The sequence below is a fragment of the Lolium perenne genome, chromosome 2 (genome assembly GCF_019359855.2).
Source record: "Lolium perenne isolate Kyuss_39 chromosome 2, Kyuss_2.0, whole genome shotgun sequence".
NCBI classification, from domain to species: domain Eukaryota; kingdom Viridiplantae; phylum Streptophyta; class Magnoliopsida; order Poales; family Poaceae; genus Lolium; species Lolium perenne.
In genome coordinates, this window is record NC_067245.2 from 106,588,074 (window position 1) to 106,610,537 (window position 22,464).

General features: G+C 40.4%; 3 long non-coding RNA genes across 5 annotated transcripts; all 3 read right to left on the reverse strand.

The window, feature by feature from the left end:
* Window positions 1–314: 314 nt before the first annotated feature.
* Window positions 315–3,443, reverse strand: LOC127333721 (uncharacterized). 2 transcript variants are annotated; one of them, XR_007871472.2, is made up of 2 exons: window positions 2,468–3,443; window positions 315–569 (listed from the first exon to the last, which is right to left on the reverse strand). It is a non-coding gene; the product is annotated as an uncharacterized lncRNA (long non-coding RNA). The 2 variants fall into 2 exon arrangements; XR_007871473.2 differs by having other exon boundaries at window positions 315–572.
* Window positions 3,444–4,705: 1,262 nt separating this feature from the next.
* LOC127333720 (uncharacterized) lies at window positions 4,706–6,013 on the reverse strand. 2 transcript variants are annotated; one of them, XR_007871471.1, is made up of 3 exons: window positions 5,204–6,013; window positions 4,986–5,025; window positions 4,706–4,908 (listed from the first exon to the last, which is right to left on the reverse strand). It is a non-coding gene; the product is annotated as an uncharacterized lncRNA (long non-coding RNA). The 2 variants fall into 2 exon arrangements; XR_007871470.2 differs by having other exon boundaries at window positions 4,706–4,856; window positions 5,204–5,482.
* A 12,973-nt stretch (window positions 6,014–18,986) lies between these two features.
* LOC127333722 (uncharacterized) lies at window positions 18,987–22,100 on the reverse strand. The gene is made up of 2 exons (XR_007871474.2): window positions 21,140–22,100; window positions 18,987–19,241 (listed from the first exon to the last, which is right to left on the reverse strand). It is a non-coding gene; the product is annotated as an uncharacterized lncRNA (long non-coding RNA).
* Between the last annotated feature and the right edge of the window lie 364 nt (window positions 22,101–22,464).

A 22,464-nucleotide genomic window follows, 5' to 3' on the forward strand; every position in this document is an offset into this window, starting at 1 on the left:
AATGTTACTTTTATGCTCTTTATATGATTTCAAAACTGAAAAAGCTCTAGCACATGATTTAATCTGTAATATCCCAGGTTTAGAGGCTACAAAATAAGAGAACACCAAAGTGTGCATTGCATTCATGCATAGAAAATCTGGGGAATTTTCGCGCTTTCAAATAAAACTGTCAAAGGGATCGAGGTTTCTCTTGCATCTGTGGAATTGAGTTAGTCATCGATGTGAGTGCGACAAATTTCGACATGACCTTTGTGAATTCATGTGTTTTACGAGGGAAACAAATTGAATTCAAACTAAATATGAATGACATAGAATTCAAATAATAATTTGAACTTGGATTCCAAACAATCATAAAAGAATACATTGTTTGAGTTTGTAGATAATACAAACTCACAATAAATAAGAAATTCAAATAATTATTACATCTATAATTACTAAATCATAATTTACAAGTCCCATAAAAGAAATTCAATTACAAATAATACAATATTAGAAATAAAAGAAGTTTCAAAGAAATAAAAAGATCCTATTCTAATCTTGATCCCAATCTTCTCATTATCTTTCCTTGCCTGCTAAGGAAATATCAAAGACAAACGAAGTATAAGTATGAATAAACATTGTCAATAGAAACTAAAGCCTCTGATTGTTTTCACCACCAAGGTAATTGGTAAAAGCCTACTGCCATGTACATCCCACCATAGAGAATCTCACATAGAGAGAAAATCCACTTGGCAATCAAAAAGAAGTGTTCAACTTGGAGAGGAAGGAACCGGCCATGCTCATCTACAAGGGGGATGAACCCCAACGGTGGAAACTTGTAGCTATTCAGATGAGGACACCCAGCTACTTGTTGGCCATGCAATGGGGGAGTCATCCATTCGGGTGTCACCATCCCAGGGATTGCCCAACAGTATAAAAGCAGGCCATCACAGCCAGCCAAACCGTTTGGCTCACACCTCACACTATATTCACTACCAGCAGCCCTTTGAGCACATAAACGCATCAGCAGCTCAGCTAGTAAACATTTGCACTAGCTGAATCAACCAAAGCATCAAGAATATGTCAGCAGATCTTAGCAATGATCAACCAACCATAATACATCTATATCTTTAGCTAGGTATCAGGAAGTAAATCAAGCAGCAAGGAGGAGCAGGCATGCCACAAGAAGAAGGTTAATCAACAATCAGGAAGACCAAACTACTCTATAGCAGCAGGTTGTTAGACAACAACTTAAGCATATCATATGTTCTTTTTAGCTTGCACAACTAGGATCAGGGGAAATAATCAAAGGGAAGAATATACAATACTCCCATTTATCTACCCTTCAACTAGACTCTGTCTAGGAGGAATTGAAGAAGGATTACTCTCAGAGTTGCATGGAAGTGATATGCGAATTCATCACAGAGAATTTAAGTCAAATATTAATATATGTTCTTATCCAAGTTTTTGCCTCAGCCTTTGCATCATCGGCTAAAGCAAGCATCGATCTGTCCATTAAATTTACTCAAGCAACATCAGAAGCTTTGCATGGACATTTAACATCATGTGATACTAGCCAAGATCAATGCTTATTTCTCTACTCTACTTAAGCACCTACAGCACAAGATTCTAATCCAACATATCTATATTATGTGCACACTCATTTGAGGCACCACATGATAGATATGATAACTAGACAGCACATGGGCAATTATGCAAAGATAGAAAAGACATTAAAACAGAGCTACAAGATCATCAGTTAACCACAAGCTAGCCAGCAAATGAAGCCTCCATCTATAAGCATCAGATCTATCTACTGAGTGCATCTCAACAATTTGCACACCACCAACATAAACTTTTCTAGGATCATGTAGGCACATGATCAATCAATCAGATCCTAGCTCATATAGATTTGTGGAAATAATTTCCCATCTCATTTAAATGGCTCAATCACTGTCAAGATTTACCAGCATAATATGTTAGTCCAACCCAATGTGCAGATAGAAAGCTAATTATCAACCTGAACCAAAAGTTCAGTCCACATTTTAACTGAATCCAGTAACACTATTACTACCCGACCACTAGAGTCGGATAATCAAATAGAGGAACCAGGACAACTAAAATGAGTGATAATTTGCAGCAGCTGCAACAATCATGAGCATTAATATAATCTCACCAAGCAAAGCCATCAAGTAAATAATACAGCTTTTCGTCAGTTTTAAGATAGCAGCAAACCATCATGTCAGGGATGAGCAAGGAAACCATACAAATTGAGACATTTTAGGATGCACAATAGCCATACCAATCATTAGGAGCACTAGATTATTTAGCAGGAGATTCATAAGCACATGAATCACCACCCATTTGCAGTAATCAGTAGCGTTAGGCACCATATAGAGTATACCAAGCAGTTATTCAGCAGTAGCATATCCGCAACACTTAAGGTAGTCATATGACCATAGGTAGGGGAGGGATAAAACTAGCTCACCAGGGTGCCACGACGAGGCAACGGCGTTGAGGTTAATGTAGCAGAATGGTAGCATCAACATCAGCAACAGCCGACAGGAGATGACGCCAGGGTTGCATTGCAGCACTGTTCCGCTAGCGTTGGCGAGGAGTTCAACCTCACCAGCAGCACCAACACCACCACATAACACCATCACAACCACAGCAACGCCATTAAAATGTCACCGTAGCAATCTCGCCAGCGGTACCATGACCACATTCCACACCATCGGAGAGACCAGCGAAGGGCCGAGCATGGCCAGGTCAAGCTGGGGCTCTGGAGATGGTCGAGGTAAAACGATGAAGAGGCGTAGTCAACGTTAAAGTGTCCGTGTCGACGGAGGGGAGCAGCCGGAGGCGCCGCAGTCGGTAGCAGCCGACGGCGACCATGCCGACCCGCAGCTAGGGTTAGCCGCAGGGGCGCAAGCAGGTGCAGGGAGGCGGCGCTGTGAAGGAGAGATAGCGGTGGAGGACGAGCCCGAGGTTCACCGACCGGCGGCGGCGCTGGAATCGGCCGGCGACAGCCGGAATTGAAGCCGGACTAGGGTTAGCCTTGGGAGCGAACGTGGGTGATAGGGGCATCTCGGCGAGGGTTATTTGGTGGAGGAGAAAGACGAGATGGTGGCGGAGCAGCGCCAGCGAGCGGCAGCGCCGGAGTTGGCCGGCGGCTGGCCGGAGTAGCATCGTCGGCATCGCAAAGAAAGGGGAATCAAGATAAGTGTCACATGCGTGTGCATGTGCGTGTGCGCGTGAAGGCTGGGTTGCGTGTGTGCGTACTTTGGGCTGAGCCCAAACTAATTCGCCAATCGTCCGTATACAAAGCTTCAGCCAAACTAGCTTATTAACGTGTGTATGTATGGGTGTGTACCACTAATGCACTACTGACCCACTAACTCTAGCCAAATCTTTCAAAAGAAATAAAGAAAATTTTACCATTTAAAAATTAATTAAATAACAACCAATAAATAAAAGGTGAGTATACAAAAAAAATACTCTATAATAATTTATAAAAAAACACTTTAAAATTAAATGAACAATAATATGAATTTTCCTCTAAATTTTAGAAGACAAATTTTAAATCTTAAACTATTAAGACCTAAATACTAAAACAAAAATATTTTTCTTGTTTCTATTTTTCACATCAAGAAAACAATAAATATTACTTTGTATTAAAATTTCATATAATACAACAATTGTTTCTTTATGGTTATGTTTAATAACATGAAAACCCTAATTGATCATTACTTCAACATATAATTCCAAAACCTAAAAAAAGAAGATACATCCTTATTTCAACCACAATTTAAAACCCTAAACCCTAACAGGATATTGATAGTGATTGTCTTATCCTAAACAACTAATTCTAGAACCTTTAATAAACCAATCAAAATCATGTTTATATTCTACTTATAAACTCTACAAAATAAATGAAATGCATGTTTATGCCTTATTAGAGTTATATAAGTTCCTTTTGCCAATAAGGTTATCATTTCATATACTAGTTGAGTTGGCCTTATATGATCAAGTAATTAAAATAAACCTTCACTTTTAATTCCATGTCATCAACCTTAAACCCCATTGTTTAGAATAACCATGATGATCAACTAAAATGGCAATACTTTGTAGCAACTCACTTTATATATTCATGCTCAACTAAAACCTACAATTATTAGAGGGTTATGAATCACCTAGTTTAGGAAATCATTATGGAGTACTTAGTAAAGCCAATGAGAAGGCATAGTGAACTCACCTTGATCACCATGCTTTGATATAATATCCTATAAGCAACCATAGTAGTAACCATGCATTATAGTAATTTAATTTGTTGTTCATATTTAGCTAAAACATGCCAACACTTGATGCATACGAACCTATTCAACTTAAGAACCAACTAGTCCCTATTAGAGAACTAAATTAATCCAATAGTAAACCCTAGTAGCACTTAGCTCCTACTTGTAGTAATTCTTGTTCATTAAGAAACCTATTCTTCAGAAGTTATTCTTTTGAAGAATATAACAAGTAATCATCAACCATACACTATAGGACTTAAAATTGACAACTGCTCTTTACTTATTGTACAACTACTATTCCTTGATATGTATGATTGTTATTATACATCCTACCTCTTTACAGTGATGCGTGGTTAAAGGTACATCTAGAGGTTAATCGGAGAGAATTTGACAACACACCTTAACAGTTAACACGTAGTTCCTCCCTTCACAACTGTGGTTGGATGAAGGGATATATGTTGGGCAGTAAAAATAATTTTAATAATCGTAATCATAGAACAGTTAATTAGCATAAAATTTCAAAGAATTTGGAACGACATACCTCGTGTGTTATCGAAGATGAATGTAGTCCATTAAGCAAACCTGAAGGCTTTCGACAATGGTTATAGTATCACATATAAAGCAACTGCATGCACTTACACCTTTAAAACTACATTATATATGTGAGGAAACTTCCAAACAGGAATAGAAGATATATCAGTACATATATACCTGATTATTGTAGATAATCTGTAAAAGAGGCATGCCACATCTAATATGCAATAGAAAGTTACTACTTGAGATGACAATGTAAATAAACAAACTTCGTTAGTGTAGTTTCAAAATTTAGTAGTGAAATATGTAATTATTTGAATCATCAACGTCTGCACTGATAATTGAAGACAATACTGAATATCATTAGAGCAATCAGGGATTCAGGGTGAGCGCACCTTACATATGCTCCTTCTATATTTGCTCAGATCAAAGCTACCATTTCTCGCTGCTGATTATATGAATATGAGCAACTCCATGGCTTCCTTTTGACATCCCTCCACCCACGTGAACCTAAGAGCCTGAATTAAAGCCAATCAAATTTTGTAGGATGAAATACGAAACTGCAAATCTAAGAACAGGCAAAGCTCCTGGAATCTACACGTAAAAAATCTGTTAAACGGCAGGGCGGGCAGGTAACTCTAAGAACCATAGTTAGTACAGGCACCGGCGTATGGGCGGGCGGGCTGCCGGCAACGATCCGGCTGGGTGTTACAATGGCACGAATGGTTCCTCTTTGACGAAGTCATGCATGGAAAGCCAGAGATGTGACCAATCCAATTAATCCAAACAAAACATGGTGATTTTGAGCTAGCAGGCATGATCTAATCAAATCGTTGGAGGGGCAACCTACCAGATTGAAAAGATATGTTGAGAGATTGGAAAGACAAAGGAGAGAGTAAAATCGGAAGCGGCCGGTACCAGCGTGGATACCATTGCCAGAGGCCGCGACGCAAGCACGGATTGACATGATTGAATATTGATGCAGATGGTCGCACGGAATTGGTTTTTAACCTGGAGGACGCGGGGGTGGATCTGTTCCATCTAGCTTTTTACTTGATCAGTGCTCAATTTATTGGGCGGTTTCTCGAGCATTTGTGGTGAGGGGGGCGTTCGTGGCAGGAACATTTGTGGCAGGAGGCTGGACGGTCGCTGACTCGCGGCGGAGTAATTATCGCCGGTGATTAGCCAATACGGAATGCGAACAGAAACAACCTTTTCTTTTAGAAACGGCGGGCCTGAGCAAGTCTTGACTCCCGACATGAGTCTGCCAGCCCACGAAAGGGGTTCTGGCCTAGGTGGCTCGACCCGCCCACACAGAATTATTTTGTGACTCGTGACCGACGTAGGGAAGCACAGCGTGGGAGTGGGATAAAGGAGGTGACGTGGCTCGCTATGAGACCAGCAAAATGGGGTCATCTATTAAGAAAGAGAAGATTTCTTTTTCTTTTTCTCTTTTCTCTTTTCTTTTTTCATTTTTTTTTCTATGCTTAGAAGCTTTATTTTTCTCTATATCACACTTTGTCTTCTTTTGTGTATCTTTCTCACCGAGCTTGCTTCGGAGCTTTGCTCAACACAACACACACACACCCTCTCACGGTCGTGACATTTGTGCAATGCTTCGCAACACTCGGAAAGCCACTCTCAATGAGATATGTACACAAAGAAAGAAAGGGGCTACAAGGGGTGGGGCAAGTTATACCTATTGATGTTAGGCGGTGTCAAGCACACGAACTTGCGATGATCGAGGTGGTGTCGATGATGGTGTCGAAGTTGCGCCGGAATCCGGGGTGCCAAAGGTGTCGTCGCGGTGTTGACGTAGACGCGGAAGCGGAATAGACAACCAATGCACTCCACAAAGAAATCCGAACACAAAAGTCAATGCCCGAAAAGTTGGGTCAAAATGAGCGATCGAAGTTGTCAAAATTTTGGAGTCAAATGGGCTCGGGAAAATTGTCAAAATTGGAGTCAAGATGGATTGTCAAACTGGTCAAAATTTGAAGTCAAACGGGCTCCGGAAAGTTGTCAAAAGTTGCTGAAATTGGGGTCAAAAAGTGCGCCGGGCGGAAGTTCCGGCCTACTTCCGGCCAAGTTCCGGAAATTCTCAGCGTGTATCCAGGGGTTACTGCGAGCCAAATCACGCGTTTTCGGAAGTTGGGCGGAACAAGGGCGGAAGTACCGCTCGGGCGGAAGTTCCGCTGCCTAGAACCGGAAGTTCCGGTCTGGGGAAATTTCTGGCGATCTGGAGCGATTTTTCTGCGCGGAAGCTGAGCATGTGCTGCGCGCTGGCGAGGCAATTTGGGGATTTTTTTGCCCGGCTGGAAGTTCCGCTAGGGGAGGTCGGAAGTTCCGGAAATGCAGATATTTCCAGACCTGAATCTGAGATGATGAACATCACGAACTCGGGGGCGGAAAAACGAGGATAAAATCGTCGATTTCGAGAGGAATAGGTGGAATTGGCCGGTGAAAATTGGAGGGATGATAGATCAACACCAAAGACAACAGATCTGTGGACCAAAACTACAAAGACGCAACAAATCCTGAGATTCAAATTCGAGCTATTTTTTGGGGCAAAATTTTTTGGGGAAATTTTTGGGCGAAATTGGTGGGTCAAATCCGTGGCAACCTTTGCTATGATACCATATGATGCGGGCTGAGCCCGTGTGGGTTGCCTGATCTCACGAATTGACCCGGGTGAGTGTGATTGCGGATGGGGATTCGCGGGGAAGTGGATGAACGCGAAGAACTCGATACAAACACACGCACACACACAAATCGGTTATCCTCGTTGGCCCGAACCACCAACTCGATAGAGGTTGCGAGAAAAGACCTTTCGGTAGAAGTCCCGCAAAGAGATCGACGAGTCGAATCCGAGAGATCTAGAAGGGTGAAAAGACTGAGGTTGATAGAAGTGCAAGCAAAATATCAAACGGTAGAAGTGCAAGCAAAAGACCAACGATCGATAGAAGTCACCAAAGAGATCACAAGGATTCAACAAGGAGGGATACACTAGATGTGTAATCTAAGGTGCGGGTTTCCAAAATCCACAAAGGGATAATAGAGGCATAAGCCAATTCATCTAAATATCATCTCTCTCTCATGAAGGTGGGGGTAGGTTCCTATTTATAGGTAGGGGGCCGAAGGGGTAAGTTACAAGCCAAAGGGGGCTGAGATCTGGCTGAGGTTCGGTGGGGTGGAAGTTCCAGCCCCTAGGGGCAGAAGTTCCGGCTAGGCGGAAGTTCCGACCATCAGGGGCGGAAGTTCCTGCCGTAGCTCTTCTGTGTGAGCACCTTTGGTCTTGACAGCATCTGGGCGGAAGTTCCGGCGAGGTTGGGCGGAAGTTCCGACCTGGAGCGTCCAACGCTTCTTCCTCCTTCTCTTCCATGCATCCGTGACATCGGCCTTGCGTCCTTGGGTCTCCATGGCTTCCTCTCTTCCATCTGTACTTGTCATCGAGTTCCTATCATCAAGATTTGACGGAGTATGAAGTAGTATATCGTTCCACATAGGTTATTCTAGGCACGCGTAAAGGAGAAGATTCATCTTTGCGTGCCGTCTTGGCGATGAAGCACATGATGCGATGAAGACCGAAGGTCACCCCGTATCACATACGTATGGTGGCCGAACCAAACCCTAGAAGGCCTTTCGCCCTTCAATATAGACTCTAAAAAGTGGCTGATGTAATTCCTGCGAAAATGACATGGGCCTGGCCGAAAACTAAAGGTGACACAACACCATATTATGCTATGTACGAAATTATGAAGTGGGGAACTCTATATTTTGTCCATGTCTTCATCTCTTCTTATGGTGGATTCAAAGTTCTGAAATCTCCACTTGCGGCGTCCTCTTCAATCCTCAAATGCTTGTTGCCGTCTCCTCCATGTGTGATCATGCTCCAATGCTTGTCCTCCTCATCCATACTAGGTCCATCATTCCTGAGAGTAACAAACATATCTGATTTAGGCAGCATCATATTCTCATGTATGTGAGAAATAGTTCCAAGAAATGAAAGTACCTGATAGTTAAGTTGTTTGGCACGAGCTCGAGTGATTGGTCCTTGTATTTGTGTGGCTGTAGGTACATCAGTGATTGGCCCTTCTTGAATTGAAGTCGTCCTCGACGAAAGCTCCTCTTCTTCACCAAAGTAAGGCTTCAAATCTGCAATGTTAAATGTAGGACTAACCGGGCCCAATTCTGCAGGAAGCTCAAGTTTATATGCATTATCATTTATTTTCTCTAACAACTTAAAAGGACCAGCAGCGCGTGGCATTAGTTTAGACTTGCGCAATTCAGGAAAACGATCTTTGCACAAATGCAACCAAACAAGATCACCAACATCAAACAGAACATGCTTTCTTCCTCTATCCCCAACAATTTTATATTTAGCATTCATGCGTTCTATGTTGTCTTTAGTAGTCTCATGCAATTTTAGTATTAATTCAGCACGGTCTGTAGCATCCAAATTATTTTGCACCGAAGATGGTAAAGGCAACAAATCAATAAGTGCACGTGGTACAAAACCATACACAATCTCAAAAGAGCACATCTTAGTGGTAGAATGCAGTGAATGATTGTAAGGAAATTCAATATGAGGTAAACATTCATCCCACAATTTTAAGTTCTTCTTCAAAACAGCCCGCATCATAGTAGACAATGTTCTATTTACTACTTCAGTTTGCCCATCAGTTTGGGGATGACATGTAGTACTAAACAACAATTTAGTACCCAACTTGGCCCATAAAGATCTCCAAAAGTGGCTTAGAAACTTAGTATCACGATCAGAAACAATAGTATTTGGCACACCATGTAAACGAACAATTTCGTGAAACAATAAATCAGCAACATGTGTAGCATCATCAATCTTGTGACATGGAATAAAGTGTGCCATCTTAGAAAACCGATCCACAACAACAAACACACTATCTCTCCCCGTCTGTGTACGAGGCAAACCCAAAACAAAATCCATAGAAATATCCTCCCAAGGTACACTAGGAACAGGAAGAGGCATATATAAACCATGTGGATTAAGTCGAGACTTAGCTTTTTGACATGTAGTGCATCGTACCACAAATCTCTCAACATCTCGACGCATACGTGGCCAAAATAAGTGTGCAACAAGTACATCCTCCGTCTTCTTCACACCAAAGTGACCCATCAGTCCTCCTCCATGCGCCTCCTGCAACAACAAAAGACGAACGGAACTATCTGGGATGCATAGCTTGTTAGCAGGGAACACAAATCCATCATCGAGGACGAATTTGTTCCATGTTCTACCATCTCTACACTTCAGCAACAAATCTTTAAAATCAGCATCATGCAAGTATTGTTCCTTTATGGTTTCTAATCCAAAAATCTTGAAGTCAAGTTGAGATAGCATAGTATAACGGCGCGACAAAGCATCAACAATAACATTATCTTTACCCTTTTTGTGTTTGATAACATAAGGAAAATACTCTATAAACTCAACCCACTTTGCATAGCGGAGATTCAACTTAGCTTGACTATGAATATGCTTCAAAGATTCATGATCATAATGTATAACAAATTCTTTAGGCCATACATAATGTTGCCAAGTTTCTAATGTCCGAACTAGCGCATATAATTCTTTATCATAAGTAGAATGGTTCAGACTAGGCCCACTCAATTTCTCACTAAAATATGCAACAGGTTTGCCCTTGATACGTCCATTTTGCATCACTATTTTATATCATAATTTACTGTTATTCATTGATATATTTCATATTTGGAGATGATACTTATGTTATTTCATCTATTTTGCATGTTTCATGATTATTGGAGAATCGCGCACCGGAGTCAGGATTCTGCTTGAAAAAGTACTGTCAGAATGCAATATTTCGGAAGATCAACAATTGACGGAAATTACATGAAAAATCCTATTTTTCCAGAAGACGAAGATAGCCAAAAGGAGGAACCGAGGAGGGCCGCCATGGGCCCCCCATAGGCCGGCGCGGGCCCTGGCCTGGCCGCGCCGCCATGTGGGGAGGGGGCCCACAGCCCCGTCTGGCCTCCTCTCCTTCGCGTACTTCTTCGTCCCGAAAACCTAAGCTCCAGAGGATAGTCGCGAAGAGTCACAGCCGCCTCTGCGGGGCGGAAAACACCAGAGAGAAAAGAGCTCTTCGGCAGGCTGAAATCTGCCGGGGAAATTCCCTCCCGGTGGGGGCAATCGATGCCATCGTCACCGCCATCGAGCTGGACATCATTGGGATCATCATCAACATCATCTTCATCATCATCACCGCCATCTCCATCGCTGCACCTCGTCACCACTGTAACATCTAGGGTTGAATCTTGATTGTTTGATAGGGGAAACTCTCCCGGTATTGATTTCTACTTGTTATTGATGCTATTGAGTGAAACCGTTGAACCAAGGTTTATGTTCAGATTGTTATTCATCATCATATCACCTCTGATCATGTTCCATATGATGTCTCGTGAGTAGTTCGTTTAGTTCTTGAGGACATGGGTGAAGTCTAAATGTTAGTAGTGAATTATGGTTGAGTAATATTCAATGTTATGATATTTAAGTTGTGGTGTTATTCTTCTAGTGGTGTCATGTGAACGTCGACTACATGATACTTCACCTTTATGGGCCTAGGGGAATACATCTTGTATTCGTTTGACAAAATCGGGGTTGCCGGAGTGACAGAAACCTAAACCCCCGTTGGTATATCGATGCAGGAGGGATAGCAGGATCTCAGAGTTTAAGGCTATGGTTAGATTTATCTTAATTACTTTCTTGTAGTTGCGGATGCTTGCAAGGGGTACAATCACAAGTATGTATTAGTCCTCGGAAGGGCGGTGCATTAGCATAGGTTCACCCACACAACACTTATAAGTAAACAAACCGGCTTGTCCTTTGTGCTAAAAAGGATTGGGCCACTCGGTGCAATTATTTCTCTCGCACTTTACTTACTCGTACTTTATTCATCTGCTATATCAAAACCCCCTGAATACTTGTCTGTGAGCATTTACAGTGAATCCTTCATCGAAACTGCTTGTCAACACCTTCTACTCCTCGTTGGGTTTGACACTCTTACTTACCGAAAATACTACGATACACCCCCTATACTTGTGGGTCATCAAGACTATTTTCTGGCGCCGTTGCCGGGGAGTGAAGCGCTATTGGTAAGTGGAATTTGTAAGGGAAACTTTTTCTGTACGTGCTGATTTTATTTCTGCCTGCTGCTATAATTCATTATGGAGAGATCTTCTCTTGAATTCCTATTTGGAAAATCTACTACTACTGCAAAGGTAGTGGATGAGGCGCCAGGTGAGAAAGAGGTTCTATACAAAATACCTATGAAAATTATTAACGTGTTGTGGATAACCGCTATGAAGGGGATGGAACTGTCCATCCTGGTGATCATTTACTGTTCTTACATGAATTATGCGGTTTATTCAAGTGTGCAGGTACTGCTATGGATGAAGTTAGGAAGAAACTATTCTCTATATCGCTGTCTGGTAAAGCGGCGCATTGGTATAAATTACTGAAGAATGGGGATTCTCTTGAATGGAATGATATTGTGCCGCTATTTTATTCTAAATTTTATCCTCCAAGTGAAATTCACAAAGACCGGAACCGCATATATAATTTCTGGCCTCATGATGGAGAGAGTATTGCCCAAGCGTGGGGGAGATTGAAGTCTTTAATGCTCAAATGCCCCATTCATGAGCTTCCTGGTAATATCATCATTGATAATTTCTATGCAAGACTTTCTTTTCAAGATAAAACCTTGCTGAATACTTCTTGTTCTGGATCATTTACATGCAACAAAGAAGAGTTTAAAAGGGACCTTCTTGATCGGATTCAGGAGAATGCTGAAGGATGGGAGAACGACAAAGATAGAGAGTCAGGTATAAATTATGATTATGAATGCAATGAAACTTTTATGGATACTGATAAATTTCGTAATATGAGTGCTACTTATGGTCTTGATTCTCAAGTCGTTGCAAATCTTTATAAAGCTTTTGCCTCTCATTATGAATTGCCTAAGAAGAATTTTGATAAGTATCATGAACCGTATAAAGATAAAATTGATTCATCTATAAATAAATGTGTTGTAATTGAAACTGTTGATCATGTTATTCCTGGAGCTTATATTGAAAAAACTCCTTTCCCTGCTAAAATGAAGGAGTATTCTGTTATAAATAGTGCTGTTAATAAAAGTGCAAAGAAACCTATAGAACCTGAAGAGCAAATAAAGGTTGAACCTGCTATTGCAATAGTTAAAGATCTTGTGACTGAAAATGTTGAAGATGGTCATATTATTTTCTGTGAAGATGCTTCTAATATTGTTTCACATCCTAATAAGTCTAGGAAAACTAGTGTTCCTATGCTATCTGTTAGAATTGGTGATCATTGCTACTATGGTTTATGCGATATTGGTGCAAGTATTAGTGCTATTCCTTATGAGCTTTACACGGAGATCATGCATGAAATTGGTTCTTGTGAACTTGAAGATATTGATGTGGTTATTCGGCTAGCTAATAGAGAAACTATTTCTCCAATTGGTATTGTTCGAGATGTGGAAGTTCCATGTGGTAAGATTAAATATCCTGCTGACTTTTTGGTACTTGGTTCTTCTGCTAGTAAGTATTGTCATATCATTTTTGGTAGACCTTTTCTAAATACTTGTGGAGCTGTTATAGATTGCAAGAAAGAGAAAATTTTGACAAAATTTGCTGGTGAATCTTATGAGTTTAATTTCTCCAAATTTGCCAAAACTCCTTATAAAGCTGATTTGCCAAATAATGATTTTAGAGTTGAACAGTGTGCATCTATTGCTCTTGCTCCTAATAATCCTTTGCAGCAATAATTGGAGAATAGTGAGAGTGAAGTCTTTAGGGAAGAAAGAAATGAGCTTGATGAAATTTTCCTTCGTCAACCTATTCTTAAGCATGATTTACCGGTAGAAGATCTAGGTACAACACTACCACCAAAGGAAGATCCTGTTTTTGATTTAAAACCATTGCCTGATAATCTTAAATATGCTCATACTGATGATAAGAAAATATATCCTGTTATTATTAGTTCTAAGCTTTCAGAGATTGAGGAAAAAGGTTATTGGAAATATTGAAGAAACATCGAGGAGCTATTGGCTACACTCTTGATGACTTGAAGGGGATTTCTCCCTCTATTTGCCAACATGCCATTAATATGGAAGATGATGCAAAGCCTGTTGTTGAACATCAGCATCGTCTAATTCCTAAGATGAAGGATGTGGTAAGGAATGAGGTATTAAAACTTCTTGAAGCTGGTATTATATATCCTATTGCTGATAGTAGATGGGTTAGTCCTCTGCATTGTGTTCCTAAGAAAGGAGGAATAACCGTTGTACCTAATGATAATGATGAGCTCATCCCTCAAATAGTAGTTGTAGTGTATAGAATGTGCATTGATTATCGAAAAGTTAATAAAGTTACTAAGAAAGATCATTACCCTTTACCTTTTATTGATCAAATGTTAGAAAGGTTATCTAAAAATACTCATTTTTGCTTTCTTGATGGTTATTCTGGGTTTTCACAAATTTCTGTTAAAACTAAGGATCAAGAGAAAACCACTTTCACTTGTCCCTATGGAACTTATGCTTATAGACGTATGCCTTTTGGTTTATGTAATGCTCCTGCTACTTTTCAAAGATGCATGTCTGCTATTTTTCATGGCTTTTGCGAGAATATTGTGGAGGTATTCATTGATGATTTTTCTGGTTATGGGAATTCTTTTGATAATTGCTTGCGGAACCTTGATAAAGTTTTGCAGAGATGTGAAGAAACTAACCTTGTTCTTAATTGGGAGAAATGCCACTTTATGGTTAATGAAGGAATTGTATTGGGACATAAAATTTCCGAGAGAGGTATTGAAGTTGATAGAGCTAAAGTTGAAGCAATTGAGAAGATGCCCTATCCCAGGGATGTTAAAGGTATTCGTAGTGTTCTTGGTCATTCTGGGTTTTATAGGAGGTTTATTAAAGACTTTTCTAATATTTCAAAACCTCTTACTAATCTTCTTCAAAAAGATGTACCTTTTGTTTTTGATGATGATTGTAAGGAAGCTTTTGAAACTCTAAAGAAAGCCTTAACAACTGCTCCTATAGTTGAACCTCCTGATTGGAACTTACCTTTTGAAATTATGTGTGATGCTAGTGATTTTGCTGTAGGTGTTGTCCTTGGACAGCGAATAGATAAAAAATTGAATGTTATTCATTATGCTAGTAAAACTGTTGATGCTGCTCAAAGAAATTATGCTACAACTGAAAAAGAATTGTTAGCTGTAGTCTTTGCTTGTGACAAGTTTAGACCTTATATTGTTCATTCAAAAGTTACAATTCATACTGATCATGCTGCAATTAGATATCTTATCGAAAAGAAAGATTCTAAGCCAAGGCTTATTAGATGGGTGCTTCTGTTGCAAGAATTTGATTTGCATATTATAGATAGGAAAGGTGCTAATAATCCTGTTGCTGATAATTAACTTGTCTAGATTGGAAAATATTGCTTATGATCCTGTTCCTGTTAATGATAGTTTTCCAAATGAACAATTGGCTGTAATAAAGGTGAGCTCGCGAGATAGCCCTTGGTATGCTGATTATGCTAACTTTATTGTTTCCAAGTACTTGCCTCCAACCTTTTCAGCTCAGCAAAGGAGGAAATTCTTTTATGACTTGAGGCATTATTTTTGGGATGACCCACACTTATATAAAGAAGGAGTGGATGGTATTATGCGAAGATGCGTTCCCGAATATGAACAACAAGAGATATTGAGTAAATGTCATGGTAGTGCTTATGGAGGACATCACGCCGGAGATAGAACCGCGCAAAAGGTTCTACAATCGGGTTTTTATTGGCCGACTCTCTTTAAAGATGCAAGGAAGTTTATTTTATCTTGTGATGAATGTCAAAGGGTTGGTAATATCTCCAGACGCAATGAAATGCCTATGAATTATACTCTTGTTATTGAATCATTCGATTGTTGGGGATTCGACTTCATGGGACCTTTCCCTTCTTCAGAAGGTAACACTCATATACTTGTTGTTGTTGATTATGTTACTAAATGGGTGGAAGCCATACCCACAAAAAGTGCTGATGGTGAGACCTCTTTAAGAATGCTTTGAGATATTATTTTTTCTTAGATTTGGAGTTCCTAGATATCTTATGACTGATGGAGGTTCTCATTTTATTCATGGTGTTTTTATAAAAACTCTTGCTAAATATGGTATTAATCATAGGATTGCTTCCGCATATCATCCTCAAACTAGTGGGCAAGTAGAACTAACAAATAGAGAGATTAAATCTATCTTGCAAAAGACTGTTAATAAATCTAGAAAGAATTGGGCTAGTAAATTGAAGGAAGCACTATGGGCTTATAGAACTGCTTATAAAAATCCCATGGGGATGTCACCTTATAAAATGGTTTATGGAAAAGCTTGTCATTTACCCTTAGAACTAGAGCACAAAGCTTATTGGGCTGTAAGAGAACTAAATAAAGATCCTAAACTTGCCGGTAAGAAGAGATTGCTACAATTGAGTTCTCTAGATGAATGGAGAAGTGAGGCTTATGAAAATGCTAAACTCTTTAAAGAGAAAGTTAAGAAATGGCATGATAGAAGAATTATCAAAAGAGAATTTAATGTTGGGGATAAAGTCCTATTGTATTGGTCTCGTCTCAGATTTTTCGCAGGGAAATTACTCTCAAAATGGGAAGGACCATATGTCATTGTGGAGGTGTATCGTTTAGGAGCAATTAAAATTAGTTCTCTGCAAGGCGATGCCACACAAGTGGTGAATGGACAAAGACTAAAGCATTATATCTCTGGAGATTCTTATAATGAAGATGTTGCTGTTATTCGAGTGGAGACTCCGGAAGCTTTCATCAAAGGTAAAATTGACAGTTCTGCAGAGTTCGACTTTGAATAGGTAACAGTACTAGTAATAAAAAGTCCTCGTTTAACTTTCCGAACACTGATTTTGCTATTTTTGGAAAATATGAGAAATTACGAGATCGAAACGGAGTGGAGGAGACGCACGAGGGCGTGCCCCCATAGGCCAGCGCGGGCCCCAGCCTGGCCGCGCCGCCCTATGAGGAGGGCCCCTCGTTGCCCCTTTCCGACTCTAGTTCGACCTGGTACTTTCCTTCTGTCGTGAAATTTTTGGTTATATAATCCCCCGAACCCCTGGAGGTCCGTATATCATTTTCTCGTCGTGTTTTGTTTCGAGCTGTTTTCTGGCAGGATCTGTCTTTGATCTAGAAGCACCATGGTCTCCAACAACAAGGGCAAGGGGCTTTCTGAAGAAGATATTCAAGATCCCGAGTGGAAGGAGATGGATGAGAGCGTCAAGGAAGAAGTGAAGAAGATGTCGCCCAAAAGAGAGCAACAAGCTGTTGGGAGTAAGCAAATCTTGGTGGGTTCGGTTAACACTCGGCGTTCTTTTTCTCATAACTTGCAGGGACCCTTACCACCTGCTCCTAGCCTCAACTCTTTCCCTGCCTTGGAAGAAGCTGTACGGGTTACCGATGAATTATGTGATCGATACCGTGCTTTGAGAAGGGAAGTGGATATACTTCAGGAGGAGAACAACCGACTTCACAGAATGCTAGAGTGGTTCCTTACTCCCATCCAGGCTTTCCCACCATCACCGCCGAAGGAGTAATTCATCATTGGTATTGGCACCCCCTTGGTTTGTTCCAAGCTTGGGGGGTTGCCGCGGTATCACATCATCACTATCTTTTACCTTTTTACTATCAAGTAGTGTAATATCATGAGTAGGGAAGTTATCATATAAGATGGGTTGCAGTGTGGAAGTATCTCTCTTTAGTTGGTTGTCTATGTATCCCTTGGTGTGAGTTGTCGTTATGGAATATTAATGAGAAGTCTTATCATTTACATATTGCACATCTTATCTTAGTGTGCAATCTCTATTATATGATTGATCTTGTTATTAGTATTGTATCACTATGGGAGCATTGAGTAAATCTATTTGGTTTTGGCAAACTTAGCATTGGTCAATAGCAACAACACTTTGAGATTTAAGTAGAAAAGAGAAATACATGTAGTTGTTTCATTGTCTTTCTTTCTTTCTTGTTAGCTCTTAGCTTATTATTCTGAAGTTAAAATTGTTTGTGCTTACAAGGAAGATGCATGATTCTATCACATGTATATTTGTTTGTTTCCCTCAACTCTTATGCTTGCTAATCAACCTTGCTAGCCAAAAACCTGTACTGAGAGGGAATGCTTCTCGTGCATCCAAACCTTAACCCAAACCTATGCCATTTGTGTCCACCATACCTACCTACTACATGGTATTTTCTGCCATTCCAAGTAAATACTTCGTGTGCTACCTTTAAACAATTCAAAATTTACTATCTCTTATTTGTGTCAATGTTTTATAGCTCATGAGGAAGTATGTGGTGTTTTATCTTTCAATCTTGTTGGGCAACTTTCACCAATGTACTAGTGGCTTCATCCACTTATCCAATAATTTTGCAAAAAGAGCTGACAATGGGGTTCCCAGCCCCAATTAATCAACCTTCATAATTTTACAAATAGACACTCTTCCATGGTATGTGATTGTTGGAAGGCACCCGAGGATTCGGTTAGCCATGGCTTGAGAAAGCAAAGGTGGGGAGGAGTGTCATCTAAATAAAACTAAAATAAAAAGACACTCCTTCATGGTATGAGAATGATTGGAAGGCACCCGAGGATTCGGTTAGCCGTGGTTTGTGAAAGCAAAGGTTGGAAGGAGTGTCAATCAAAAATAAAATTTTATGGGAGCCGCTCTTTGAGAGTTTGTCTGGCAAGGGGGTTAGAGTACCCGCTACCATTCGTTGACAACAACAAACACCTCTCAAAATGTTACTTTTATGCTCTTTATATGATTTCAAAACTGAAAAAGCTCTAGCACATGATTTAATCTGTAATATCCCAGGTTTAGAGGCTACAAAATAAGAGAACACCAAAGTGTGCATTGCATTCATGCATAGAAAATCTGGGGAATTTTCGCGCTTTCAAATAAAACTGTCAAAGGGATCGAGGTTTCTCTTGCATCTGTGGAATTGAGTTAGTCATCGATGTGAGTGCGACAAATTTCGACATGACCTTTGTGAATTCATGTGTTTTACGAGGGAAACAAATTGAATTCAAACTAAATATGAATGACATAGAATTCAAATAATAATTTGAACTTGGATTCCAAACAATCATAAAAGAATACATTGTTTGAGTTTATAGATAATACAAACTCACAATAAATAAGAAATTCAAATAATTATTACATCTATAATTACTAAATCATCATTTACAAGTCCCATAAAAGAAATTCAATTACAAATAATACAATATTAGAAATAAAAGAAGTTTCAAAGAAATAAAAAGATCCTATTCTAATCTTGATCCCAATCTTCTCATTATCTTTCCTTGCCTGCTAAGGAAATATCAAAGACAAACGAAGTATAAGTATGAAAAAACATTGTCAATAGAAACTAAAGCCTCTGATTGTTTTCACCACCAAGGTAATTGGTAAAAGCCTACTGCCATGTACATCCCACCATAGAGAATCTCACATAGAGAGAAAATCCACTTGGCAATCAAAAAGAAGTGTTCAACTTGGAGAGGAAGGAACCGGCCATGCTCATCTACAAGGGGGATGAACCCCAACGGTGGAAACTTGTAGCTATTCAGATGAGGACACCCAGCTACTTGCTGGCCATGCAATGGGGGAGTCATCCATTCGGGTGTCACCATCCCAGGGACTGCCCAACAGTATAAAAGCAGGCCATCACAGCCAGCCAAACCGTTTGGCTCACACCTCACACTATATTCACTACCAGCAGCCCTTTGAGCACATAAACGCATCAGCAGCTCAGCTAGTAAACATTTGCACTAGCTGAATCAACCAAAGCATCAAGAATATGTCAGCAGATCTTAGCAATGATCAACCAACCATAATACATCTATATCTTTAGCTAGGTATCAGGAAGTAAATCAAGCAGCAAGGAGGAGCAGGCATGCCACAAGAAGAAGGTTAATCAACAATCAGGAAGACCAAACTACTCTACAGCAGCAGGTTGTTAGACAACAACTTAAGCATATCATATGTTCTTTTTAGCTTGCACAACTAGGATCAGGGGAAATAATCAAAGGGAAGAATATACAATACTCCCATTTATCTACCCTTCAACTAGACACTGTCTAGGAGGAATTGAAGAAGGATTACTCTCAGAGTTGCATGGAAGTGATATGCAAATTCATCACAGAGAATTTAAGTCAAATATTAATATATGTTCTTATCCAAGTTTTTGCCTCAGCCTTTGCATCATCGGCTAAAGCAAGCATCGATCTGTCAATTAAATTTACTCAAGCAACATCAGAAGCTTTGCATGGACATTTAACATCATGTGATACTAGCCAAGATCAATGCTTATTTCTCTACTCTACTTAAGCACCTACAGCACAAGATTCTAATCCAACATATCTATATTATGTGCACACTCATCTGAGGCACCACATGATAGATATGATAACTAGACAGCACATGGGCAATTATGCAAAGATAGAAAAGACATTAAAACAGAGCTACAAGATCATCAGTTAACCACAAGCTAGCCAGCAAATGAAGCCTCCATCTATAAGCATCAGATCTATCTACTGAGTGCATCTCAACAATTTGCACACCACCAACATAAACTTTTCTAGGATCATGTAGGCACATGATCAATCAATCAGATCCTAGCTCATATAGATTTGTGGAAATAATTTCCCATCTCATTTAAATGGCTCAATCACTGTCAAGATTTACCAGCATAATATGTTAGTCCAACCCAATGTGCAGATAGAAAGCTAATTATCAACCTGAACCAAAAGTTCAGTCCACATTTTAACTGAATCCAGTAACACTATTACTACCCGACCACTAGAGTCGGATAATCAAATAGAGGAACCAGGACAACTAAAATGAGTGATAATTTGCAGCAGCTGCAACAATCATGAGCATTAATATAATCTCACCAAGCAAAGCCATCAAGTAAATAATACAGCTTTTCGTCAGTTTTAAGATAGCAGCAAACCATCATGTCAGGGATGAGCAAGGAAACCATACAAATTGAGACATTTTAGGATGCACAATAGCCATACCAATCATTAGGAGCACTAGATTATTTAGCAGGAGATTCATAAGCACATGAATCACCACCCATTTGCAGTAATCAGTAGCATTAGGCACCATATAGAGTATACCAAGCAGTTATTCAGCAGTAGCATATCCGCAACACTTAAGGTAGTCATATGACCATAGGTAGGGGAGGGATAAAACTAGCTCACCAGGGTGCCACGACGAGGCACCGGCGTTGAGGTTAATGTAGCAGAATGGTAGCATCAACATCAGCAACAGCCGACAGGAGATGACGCCAGGGTTGCATTGCAGCACTGTTCCGCTGGCGTTGGCGAGGAGTTCAACCTCACCAGCAGCACCAACACCACCACATAACACCATCACAACCACAGCAACGCCATTAAAATGTCACCGTAGCAATCTCGCCAGCGGTACCATGACCACATTCCACACCATCGGAGAGACCAGCGAAGGGCCGAGCATGGCCAGGTCAAGCTGGGGCTCTGGAGATGGTCGAGGTAAAACGATGAAGAGGCGTAGTCAACGTTAAAGTGTCCGTGTCGACGGAGGGGAGCAGCCGGAGGCGCCGCAGTCGGTAGCAGCCGACGGCGACCATGCCGACCCGCAGCTAGGGTTAGCCGCAGGGGCGCAAGCAGGTGCAGGGAGGCGGCGCTGTGAAGGAGAGATAGCGGTGGAGGACGAGCCCGAGGTTCACCGACCGGCGGCGGCGCTGGAATCGGCCGGCGACAGCCGGAATTGAAGCCGGACTAGGGTTAGCCTTGGGAGCGAACGTGGGTGACAGGGGCATCTCAGCGAGGGGTATTTGGTGGAGGAGAAAGACGAGATGGTGGCGGAGCAGCGCCAGCGAGCGGCAGCGCCGGAGTTGGCCGGCGGCTGGCCGGAGTAGCATCGTCGGCATCGCAAAGAAAGGGGAATCAAGATAAGTGTCACATGCGTGTGCGTGTGCGTGTGCGCGTGAAGGCTGGGTTGCGTGTGTGCGTACTTTGGGCTGAGCCCAAACTAATTCGCCAATCGTCCGTATACAAAGCTTCAGCCAAACTAGCTTATTAACGTGTGTATGTATGGGTGTGTACCACTAATGCACTACTGACCCACTAACTCTAGCCAAATCTTTCAAAAGAAATAAAGAAAATTTTACCATTTAAAAATTAATTAAATAACAACCAATAAATAAAAGGTGAGTATCCAAAAAAAATACTCTATAATAATTTATAAAAAAACACTTTAAAATTAAATGAACAATAATATGAATTTTCCTCTAAATTTTAGAAGACAAATTTTAAATCTTAAACTATTAAGACCTAAATACTAAAACAAAAATATTTTTCTTGTTTCTATTTTTCACATCAAGAAAACAATAAATATTACTTTGTATTAAAATTTCATATAATACAACAATTGTTTCTTTATGGTTATGTTTAATAACATGAAAACCCTAATTGATCATTACTTCAACATATAATTCCAAAACCTAAAAAAAGAAGATACATCCTTATTTCAACCACAATTTAAA